General features: G+C 42.3%; 1 pseudogene across 1 annotated transcript; it reads left to right on the top strand.

Moving 5' to 3' along the window:
• Positions 1-4846: 4846 nt before the first annotated feature.
• Positions 4847-8886, top strand: LOC147898229 (uncharacterized; annotated as a pseudogene). Its single transcript, XR_015541597.1, has 2 exons — positions 4847-7838; positions 7981-8886. The product of XR_015541597.1 is annotated as an uncharacterized LOC147898229 (transcript).
• Positions 8887-10392: the final 1506 nt, after the last annotated feature.

Here is a 10392-nt window from a genome sequence, read left to right as displayed (position 1 = left end):
AAGGGATCTTTGGCCACTTTTTTCACAAATTTTCAGATGTTCCACAAGCTTCTTCCTTTTTTTTCTTCAAATCTAGTGCAACCATGATTATAAGAAGTGATCTCGTGTTTTGACCTTTGCACTAGACATCCCACCAACTTGTCCTCTTTGAGGAATGATTGTTGTCTATTCTTTTCATAATATATATCTTTTAAGTGATCTCATCTTTTGACCTTTGTACTAGATTTTCCACCCACTTGCTAAGTTAGATTTGAAGAAGGCATTTGAAGAAGTTAGTGGAACATGTAAGACTATGTGAACAAAAGAGGCCCAAAGTCCCAATAGGTCAATGAAACTAGGATTTTGGACTCTTTTTGTCAAATGGCCTATGTCAAAAAAGGGGCCCAAAGACCCATTTTGTGGAAGAAGTTTGCCCTTGGGCTCCTTTTTTCTCTTTTATGTTAATAGACTTATTTGCAAGCATCGTCATCTGATGCTAGAGACAAATAAGTGTAGTTTCTATTTATTCTCTCTCTATATTTGAAGAATTTACTAGTTGAGAGCATTAGAAAATGGCTACTCTAAAAAAATATAAACATTTCAATTAAGAGAGGGTATTTGGACCCCCTACTTTGAATTTTGCATTCTTTATTTCATTTGAATTATTTCAATCAACTAGATTTTTTATGTTATTAGCATGCGTGATTAGATGCGTGATTGACTCCTCATATCTCCACAAATTTTCAGATTTTCCACAAGCTTCTTCCTTTTCTTTCTTCAAATCTAGTGCAACCATGATTATAAGAAGTGATCTCATGTTTTGACCTTTGCACTAGACATCCCACCAACTTGGCCTCTTTGAGGAATGATTGTTGTCTATTCTTTTCATAATATATATCTTTTAAGTGATCTCATCTTTTGACCTTTGTACTAGATTTCCCACCCACTTGCTAAGTTAGATTTGAAGAAGGCATTTGAAGAAGTTAGTGGAACATGTAAGACTATGTGAACAAAAGAGGCCCAAAGTCCCAATAGGTCAATGAAACTAGGATTTTGGCCTCTTTTTGTCAAATGGCCCATGTCAAAAAAGGGGCCCAAAGACCCATTTTGTGGAAGAAGTTTGCCCTTGGGCTCCTTTTTTCTCTTTTATGTTAATAGACTTATTTGCAAGCATCGTCATCTGATGCTAGAGACAAATAAGTGTAGTTTCTATTTATTCTCTCTCTATATTTGAAGAATTTACTCGTTGAGAGCATTAGAAAATGGCTACTCTAAAAAAATATAAACATTTCAATTAAGAGAGGGTATTTGGACCCCCTACTTTGAATTTTGCATTCTTTATTTCATTTGAATTATTTTAATCAACTAGATTTTTTATGTTATTAGCATGCGTGATTAGATGCGTGATTGACTCCTCATATCTCCACAAATTTTCAGATGTTCCACAAGCTTCTTCCTTTTCTTTCTTCAAATCTAGTGCAACCATGATTATAAGAAGTGATCTCGTGTTTTGACCTTTGCACTAGACATCCCACCCACTTGGCCTCTTTGAGGAATGATTGTTGTCTATTCTTTTCATAATATATATCTTTTAAGTGATCTCATCTTTTGACCTTTGTACTAGATTTCCCACCCACTTGCTAAGTTAGATTTGAAGAAGGCATTTGAAGAAGTTAGTGGAACATGTAAGACTATGTGAACAAAAGAGGCCCAAAGTCCCAATAGGTCAATGAAACTAGGATTTTGGCCTCTTTTTGTCAAATGGCCCATGTCAAAAAAGGGGCCCAAAGACCCATTTTGTGGAAGAAGTTTGCCCTTGGGCTCCTTTTTTCTCTTTTATGTTAATAGACTTATTTGCAAGCATCGTCATCTGATGCTAGAGACAAATAAGTGTAGTTTCTATTTATTCTCTCTCTCTATATCTGAAGAATTTACTAGTTGAGAGCATTAGAAAATGGCTACTCTTAAAAAATATAAACATTTCAATTAAGAGGGGGTATTTGGACCCCCTACTTTGAATTTTGCATTCTTTATTTCATTTGAATTATTTTAATCAACTAGATTTTTTATGTTATTAGCATGCGTGATTAGATGCGTGATTGACTCCTCATATCTCCACAAATTTTCAGATGTTCCACAAGCTTCTTCCTTTTCTTTCTTCAAATCTAGTGCAACCATGATTATAAGAAGTGATCTCATGTTTTGACCTTTGCACTAGACATCCCACCCACTTGGCCTCTTTGAGGAATGATTGTTGTCTATTCTTTTCATAATATATATCTTTTAAGTGATCTCATCTTTTGACCTTTGTACTAGATTTCCCACCCACTTGCTAAGTTAGATTTGAAGAAGGCATTTGAAGAAGTTAGTGGAACATGTAAGACTATGTGAACAAAAGAGGCCCAAAGTCCCAATAGGTCAATGAAACTAGGATTTTGGCCTCTTTTTGTCAAATGGCCCATGTCAAAAAAGGGGCCCAAAGACCCATTTTGTGGAAGAAGTTTGCCCTTGGGCTCCTTTTTTCTCTTTTATACTAATAGACTTATTTGCAAGCATTGTCATCTGATGCTAGAGACAAATAAGTGTAGTTTCTATTTATTCTCTCTCTATATTTGAAGAATTTACTCGTTGAGAGCATTAGAAAATGGCTACTTTAAAAAAATATAAACATTTCAATTAAGAGAGGGTATTTGGACCCCCTACTTTGAATTTTGCATTCTTTATTTCAGTTGAATTATTTTAATCAACTAGATTTTTTATGTTATTAGCATGCGTGATTAGATGCGTGATTGACTCCTCATATCTCCACAAATTTTCAGATGTTGCACAAGCTTCTTCCTTTTCTTTCTTCAAATCTAGTGCAACCATGATTATAAGAAGTGATCTCGTGTTTTGACCTTTGCACTAGACATCCCACCCACTTGGCCTCTTTGAGGAATGATTGTTGTCTATTCTTTTCATAACATATATCTTTTAAGTGATCTCATCTTTTGACCTTTGTACTAGATTTCCCACCCACTTGCTAAGTTAGATTTGAAGAAGGCATTTGAAGAAGTTAGTGGAACATGTAAGACTATGTGAACAAAAGAGGCCCAAAGTCCCAATAGGTCAATGAAACTAGGATTTTGGCCTCTTTTTGTCAAATGGCCCATGTCAAAAAAGGGGCCCAAAGACCCATTTTGTGAAAGAAGTTTGCCCTTGGGCTCCTTTTTTCTCTTTTATGTTAATAGACTTATTTGCAAGCATCATCATCTGATGCTAGAGACAAATAAGTGTAGTTTCTATTTATTCTCTCTCTGTATTTGAAGAATTTACTAGTTGAGAGCATTAGAAAATGGCTACTCATGTAACCCCGAGAGATATGCAACCCATTTTTTGCATTAGATTTGGATACGAAAAATGAAGAAGGTGGTGGAATATGTGGGATAAGTTCTTGTTTCCAAAGAGAACACACTCAGCTTCCAAGAATCAGGCCATCAGTTGATCCATGCTTATTTTGTTAATATCAAACTGTATAATATTACATTCGTAAAAAGATGATTGAAGAGTTCCAAGAAATGCTCTACAATACTCCTAAGGTGGGGAATTGGGTACTCCTAAGATATTGGGAAGCAAAAATGAAAGGGAAAAGGAGAGAGGTATATTTCTAAGGTAATTAAAGTGAGCACCTTGTCCACGTGCACTTGGGACTCTTATGATATCAAGCATTTTAAGTCACTGGGCTCGTGGGTGATGCCATGTTGTGCTATGTAGACTTGTCATGAATGCCATATCTATCAAGCATTTTAAGTCGTGCTAGGCTTGTAGGTGATGAAAGCCTTTTATTCATGAAAAATTCACAGATAAGGGACTTTTAAATTTAGGCAGTGAACGCATGTGATACATAGGATTTACATATATTAAACCCTCAAGGCACCACATGGCATGGGCACCATGCTGCACCTTATAGATTATTCATGTAGGGAAGAGTAGTGGAAAATCCGAGTGTTGTTGCAGGAGGCAAAAGAAAAAACTAAGTCGCTTTGACACAAAATGTGGGATAAGCACACAGCGAAAGCTCCTTAGTGTCACAGCTTTGCAATATGGAGATTGAGATGTCCTTCCAGGATGCCAAGAAAGCAAAGCTCATGTCTTGGATATGAGGTTCCCCTCTTCGAAAGCCTCAACCAACTCTGCGTAGCACACGGTTGAACATGCCACATTGGCTAGTGTTAACTCTATCGTTACAACATAACAAAACTTTCTGAAAGCCTCATCACCTCAGGGCAAACCTACTAACTGATGTGATCTTTCTCGGTATTCCTTAATTCGAAAACTTAGCTGTTGAGACATAAAAGACATTCAATTCTCGACTTCTTTCACCTTTCAATGCGCCCTTCCCACCCTTGCTTTGATCTCACCCTCCCTTCATTAGCCCCCTTGCTTTCCCTTCTGCGTTCTCGTCCACATGAGGTGAGCTGCATCGTCTGACTTGCTATCCCCACACCCTTCCTCCTTTGCACCGCTGCCTATTGCAAATTGGCCCTCAAAACTCCGGAGTCACACCATTGCCTCATTGCTATTCTCCTTGCTTTGCCACATGTGGTGCATGGGATATGTACTACACTCCTCATAGGATATGTACATACTACATACTACACTCCTCATAGGATTTGTGGCGAGTACATACGACACTCCTAATAGGATATGTACCCGTCACACTATATACCCCTAGTCGCATCTAAATTATAAATGCCTCAGAACCATCTATTTTTCTCCAACTCCTTTTTTGCCTTGCTCACCATCTGTTTATCCTTCCGCTCGTACGTGGAACTATGTTTCAGCTTAGGCCTTAGCCTAAGGTCGTGTCACGAGAATACATTCGGTTCTCGATATGCTCATGAGACGTGTTGTATTACGTTCTTGTGGAATTCAATATTTTTAGGCTTTGAAAGCTGCAAATCCCTTGGTTCAGTCTGGTTTCTAATCTCATCTCATCATCCTTCAGTAACGAAGGAGAAGAAGCTACAATATACAATATAGCAGCCATGAAGCAGCTTGTGTGGTTTCTCTTCATTGTTCCTGGATTGATGATATTTCATGTGGAGATCAGCTCAGGCGCACCCCCTCCCCTCCCCAGCGCAATAGATGTGCTGTTGGCGTTCAAGCAGGCCATCACGCACGACCCTCTCCAAATCCTTGCCTCTTGGAATGCCACAAACTTAACCTCCATAACCCACGCTTGCCATGCATGGACCGGTATTCTCTGCACCCTCAACAACACCCAGATCGTTGGCATCTCTCTGTCTGGAAGGTTTCTTCAAGGTTCCATCACCCCCATGCTCTCCTACTTGCCCCACCTCTCCATCCTCGACCTCTCCTCCAATAACCTCTCCGGCCTCCTTCCTCCCCAGCTCGGCCTCTGTCCCAACCTCTCCCACCTCAACTTCAGCCATAACCACATCGTGGGCACCTTGCCTCCTTCGTTTGCTAACCTTTCCACCCTCCAAGTCCTTGCCTTGGAAAACAATAGCCTCCATGGCTTCATCCCACCCCAGGTGCTAGCTCACCTTCCTAGCTTGCTTTCTCTCACTCTGTCCAACAACTCTCTTTCCAACATCTTGCCTGTGGAGATAGGCCATTGCGGCTCCTTGCAGCTCCTGGACCTGTCATGGAACTTGCTGTCGGGCCCTTTGCCCATCACTCTGGGAAATCTTACCGGTTTGAGATCTCTGAACCTGCGAAACAACCATCTAGACGGTGTGATCCCACAGGAGTTGGCCAACTGTTCACTCTTGGAAACTTTGGACTTGGCTGTGAACAATCTCTCTTCCTCCATACCTGCATCACTGGGGGCCGGATGCACACAGATGCGTCATTTTGACTTGGAGACTAACAACTTGAGTGGTGCACTACCTCCAGAAATGGGTCGTCTTTTCAAACTTCAATTCGTTCGTCTCGGCGGAAATTACCACCTAAATGGCGAAATCCTGTCAGTGCTGCTGAATTGCACAGACTTATCTCTTCTAGATTTCTGGGGTAATTTGTTCACAGGAAACATACCGCCCGCCATAGACGCCTTTTCCAGGCTCGTTGAGTTCGGAATGTGGAACAACCGTTTATCTGGAACTTTACCAGCATCTCTCGGGAATTGTTCAAACCTTGGCAAACTCACGCTGGGCCAAAATCTATTTTCAGGTATTATTCCCAAAGAATTGTTCCGGCTACGAAATCTGAATTATTTGGATTTGCAACATAACAATCTTGTGGGCAGCGTTCCCCGTGAAGTCGGGAATGTTTCTTTGGTGAAGCGTATGATTATCAACAACAATCAGCTGACGGGCAATCTTCCACCCGAGCTGGGCGACATTTCTGCTTTTGAGGGTTTCACGGTGGAGTACAATCTTCTCTCAGGAAATATCCCACCTCAACTGGCCAACTGCACTAAGTTGATACACCTCGTTTTCCAAGTGAATCGTTTTCAAGGCGCCGTCCCCTCGTCGTTCGGCAGCTTAGCTAAGTTGGAATGGTTATTGGCAGCCCACAACATGCTGACGGGATCGATACCCGCATCGCTCTCCAATTGCACCCGCTTTCAGGAACTCTCTCTCAGCTACAACATGCTAACTGGTGAGATCCCCAGGTCGGTCGCTGCTCTCCCAATGTTTCTATCACTCCAACTCGCTCAGAACCATTTGTCAGGCGCTTTGCCTCCAGAACTAAGACCCAACTCCTTGATTTAGATCTTTCGGGCAATGATTTTTCTGGTCCTGTACCCAGTACTCTTGCAGTATGCGTTCAACTGACCTCTTTGAATCTCTCCTCCAATAACCTAGAGGGAACGTTTCCTCCCTCTCTGGTGAAATCTCTCACGAGTTTGGTCAATCTTAACGTATCGCACAATTCCTTCTCTGGCGATATCCCACAAAACTGGGCCGGCCTTCAACTCCTTGAGCAACTGGATCTGTCTTCCAACGCTTTATCTGGCACGATCCCCTCCTCGCTCACCGATATCGCAGGGCTGCAATTTGTCAACTTCTCGTTCAACAACCTGGAAGGCCCGATCCCTGATAAAGGCGTCTTCCAGAAACTGACGTCTGCATCCTTTCTTGGGAATCCCGGGCTCTGTGGGCAAGCTCTGCATAAAACGTGTCGGACTCGTCATCCCGGCGGGCTGTCGATGTCCGCGCAGATCGGGTTGGTAGTTGCAGCCTGTATGTTCCTCATGGTGATGATCGCAGGGTGCCTCCTCTTGGCATTTAGAAACCGCCCGAGGCGGAACAACATGCGCTGGGCATATTTGAATAAGTTGAGCACATTTGTCAAACTAAGTGAGGAGGCCATACGGGAAGCAACCAACAACTTCAGCGATGGAAATGTTATCGGTGAGGGAGGCACTGGCATCGTATACAAAGGCACGATGCGGGATGGGAATGTGTTAGCTTTCAAAAGGTTGATGCAGCTTGAGATTAACACCGCTGCCAGTACGTTCAAGGCGGAGCTGCGGTCCGTGGGATTGATGAGGCATCGAAATCTTGTCACAGTTCTGGGATATTGCTCCAACCTGGAGACCAACATCTTGATACTGGAGTACATGCCAAATGGAAGTTTGAATGACCATTTGCATGGATCAGCCGATGGCAACACCAAACTATCATGGGAGGTTCGGTTGCGAGCTTCCAGGGGCATTGCGCAAGGATTGCTCTACTTGCACTACGAGTGCCCAACACCTGTGATTCATTGTGACATCAAACCCAGCAACATCTTATTCGATGCACAAATGGAGGCTCGGATCACGGACTTTGGCCTCGCCAAGCTGACCGGAAACACGACACTATCCACCCAAAACTACGGAGGCTCGCTTGGATATGTGGCACCTGGTAAGATTCATCCCTACGGCCTGTTGTTGATTTGCATGCGATTTGCTTGTTCTATGAACGACGGTTTAGCTAGCGACAAACAACGTTGCACATTCTATCATTTGTTAATCAGCTGCAAAGGTTCTGAACCTGTTGTTGGCAGAATATGCAAGCTCTGGACAACTTTCCAGGAAGTGCGATGTGTACAGCTACGGGGTTGTATTGATGGAGATGATGAGTGGAAGGAGGCCGACGGACGAGATATTCGGAGAAGAGCAGACTCTAGTGGGGTGGGTTGGAGGAATGTTTGAAAGGCATGATGCAGTTGGTGTAATAGACAAGACCTTGCTGATTGAAGAAGAAGAAAAGACCTGCATTAGCATACCTAGTGGTGAGCAAATCAAGTGTTTGATCAGAGTGGCTCTCCTTTGCACACGAGACAATCCAAGGGACAGACCAACCATGCGACAAGTCGTGGAAATTCTAGACAATGGGCACATTGGGCACCATGGACAACAACACCACCCACGCTTGACTTTGGAGGAGCTCATTGCTCCTAATGAGGCTCATGGGAAATGGGCAAATCAACCAGGGGTACTCAGCTACTTGTCTTTTTGATTTTCTCCGGTAGTGATGTTCATGTGCTACTTGTCTTAGGGTGTTTAGAGACTCCTCACAGATTATGGAGAGGTAAGATTGCCCGCCCATCTCTAGCCCAGGGTTGCCCAGGGTTGAGATGCTTTCAAGGCACCATGGGCGAGCATGGGCGGCTTTAGTCTTACTACTTTTTGAAGCTCTTGGCTATGTTCTAGTTCGTGTGCTACTTGTCTTACTACTTTCTCACTCTACTCGTTTGGGTACTTTATAATGCCTCGTTAGCATGCCATTTGAGGCACTACAATATGCATTATCATAGACTTGATTGCCCTTTTGTGGAGATTCTAAGCCTCCCTCAACATAAACTTGTATTATGTAAAATAATGCTCATGGAGTTCCATGATATCATGAGTGAAGCTTGATATAGGAGTTTCCTTTGTGAGTTTATTAGCTTATGGAATCTATTCCATGATGTAATTGTTCACAACAACACAAAGCAACTATAGACGCGCTTGGTAGACGCGCAAAATAGCGGGCGCGTCTATAGGCGTTGCTCTAGTAGAGAAATTACGGGCGCGTCTATTAGCGCGGCTAAATGCTCGTCTATTCGCACGTCAATCACCACGTTTATTTGCGCGTTAGACCTGAGAAAATACGGGCCCGTCTAACATCCTGTTTATTAGCGCGTCTATTTGCGCGTGTATTTGCGCGTTTATTTGTGCGTTTACACTGAGAATCAGACGCGCATTTAGACGCGTTGTTAGACACGCTCCAGAGAATACAGAAAGTGAGATTTTGGTGTGCATCATTGCTTTCCAAACATTGCCCATGATTACCAAAGCACATAATTTTTTGCAAGCCCACATATACAAGAATTAAGGGAAATGAGGAGAATGAGACAATATGTAAAATAGTTTTGCCAATATCAATTGTGGGGCTACGGTTCAATCTCATCCTCAATGAGATCAACCCTTGCCAAACTATCTACTTCAAAATCCAAACAAGTGTTTAGATCTACAAATACATTCAACCCACTACTACTTGTGCCACTCATGTGCTCATCGAAATCAAGATCTCCAATGGTAGGCTCGTCCTCACGGGTAATGCCGGCCTCAATATCTATATCTCCTATCTCATGATCATCCTCCTCTCTTGTATCACGGTCATCATCACGTCTATGGCCATGATCATCCTCCATACGCTCCATATTAGTAAATGTACTATACATCACTTTGGAACGTGGCATAATAGGTATGACATGCCACCACCTATTATTATCCACCATTGGTTGATAGACAACCTAATTCAAACACAAATACAATCATGTTACTTTTCTTGCATCAAATATTTAAAAGCGAGTATTTTTATATGTGTGCACAGTACCTGTTCACATTGTTGCGGTAGTATTAGTGTGTCCTTCCTACTTTGCCAAAACTTTGTGGAGTCAATAGTTACAAAGCCACTTGCATGGCGTTTGATTGTTGCATTAGGGCCTCTTTCCACCACGTCCTTAAACCACTTTACATCCAAAACATACACAAAGAAGCGTCGAAAGTCAAGCATAATGATATCTTGGATTATGCCACAATAATCATCCATGACTCCATTGGCTCCCTCAAAGCTAGCAATGACGCCGCAATCTTGTGTGTTTCTCTTATCATCAATCCGTTGTGTTCGAAAATGCTTGCCCTCACACCATATAGCATTGAACATAGTGCACTACACCAAGAAAAAATCAATTAAATAAGCAATCTAAATTATAAAAACCTCCTAACTTATGCATAACATTCTATATACCAACCTTGCTCATGCATCCCCTAGCATACTCCCATTCTTCCATTGTGATATGCATCCCCTCGTCTTTCTCTGCTTTCTCCATTTCATCAAGTAGCCAATCCACATGAATATCCTTTGGAAGTGCTCTTAGACGCTGAGGGTATGGCACACGAGATCCGTGGTGTGTACGAAAGAGGGCCCT

Source organism: Dipteris shenzhenensis, chromosome 9 (genome assembly GCF_047967505.1).
Source record: "Dipteris shenzhenensis isolate YYH24624 ecotype China chromosome 9, Dip_SZ_1.0, whole genome shotgun sequence".
Taxonomy (NCBI): Eukaryota; Viridiplantae; Streptophyta; class Polypodiopsida; order Gleicheniales; family Dipteridaceae; genus Dipteris; species Dipteris shenzhenensis.
This window is presented reverse-complemented; position numbering and strand designations above follow the sequence as displayed.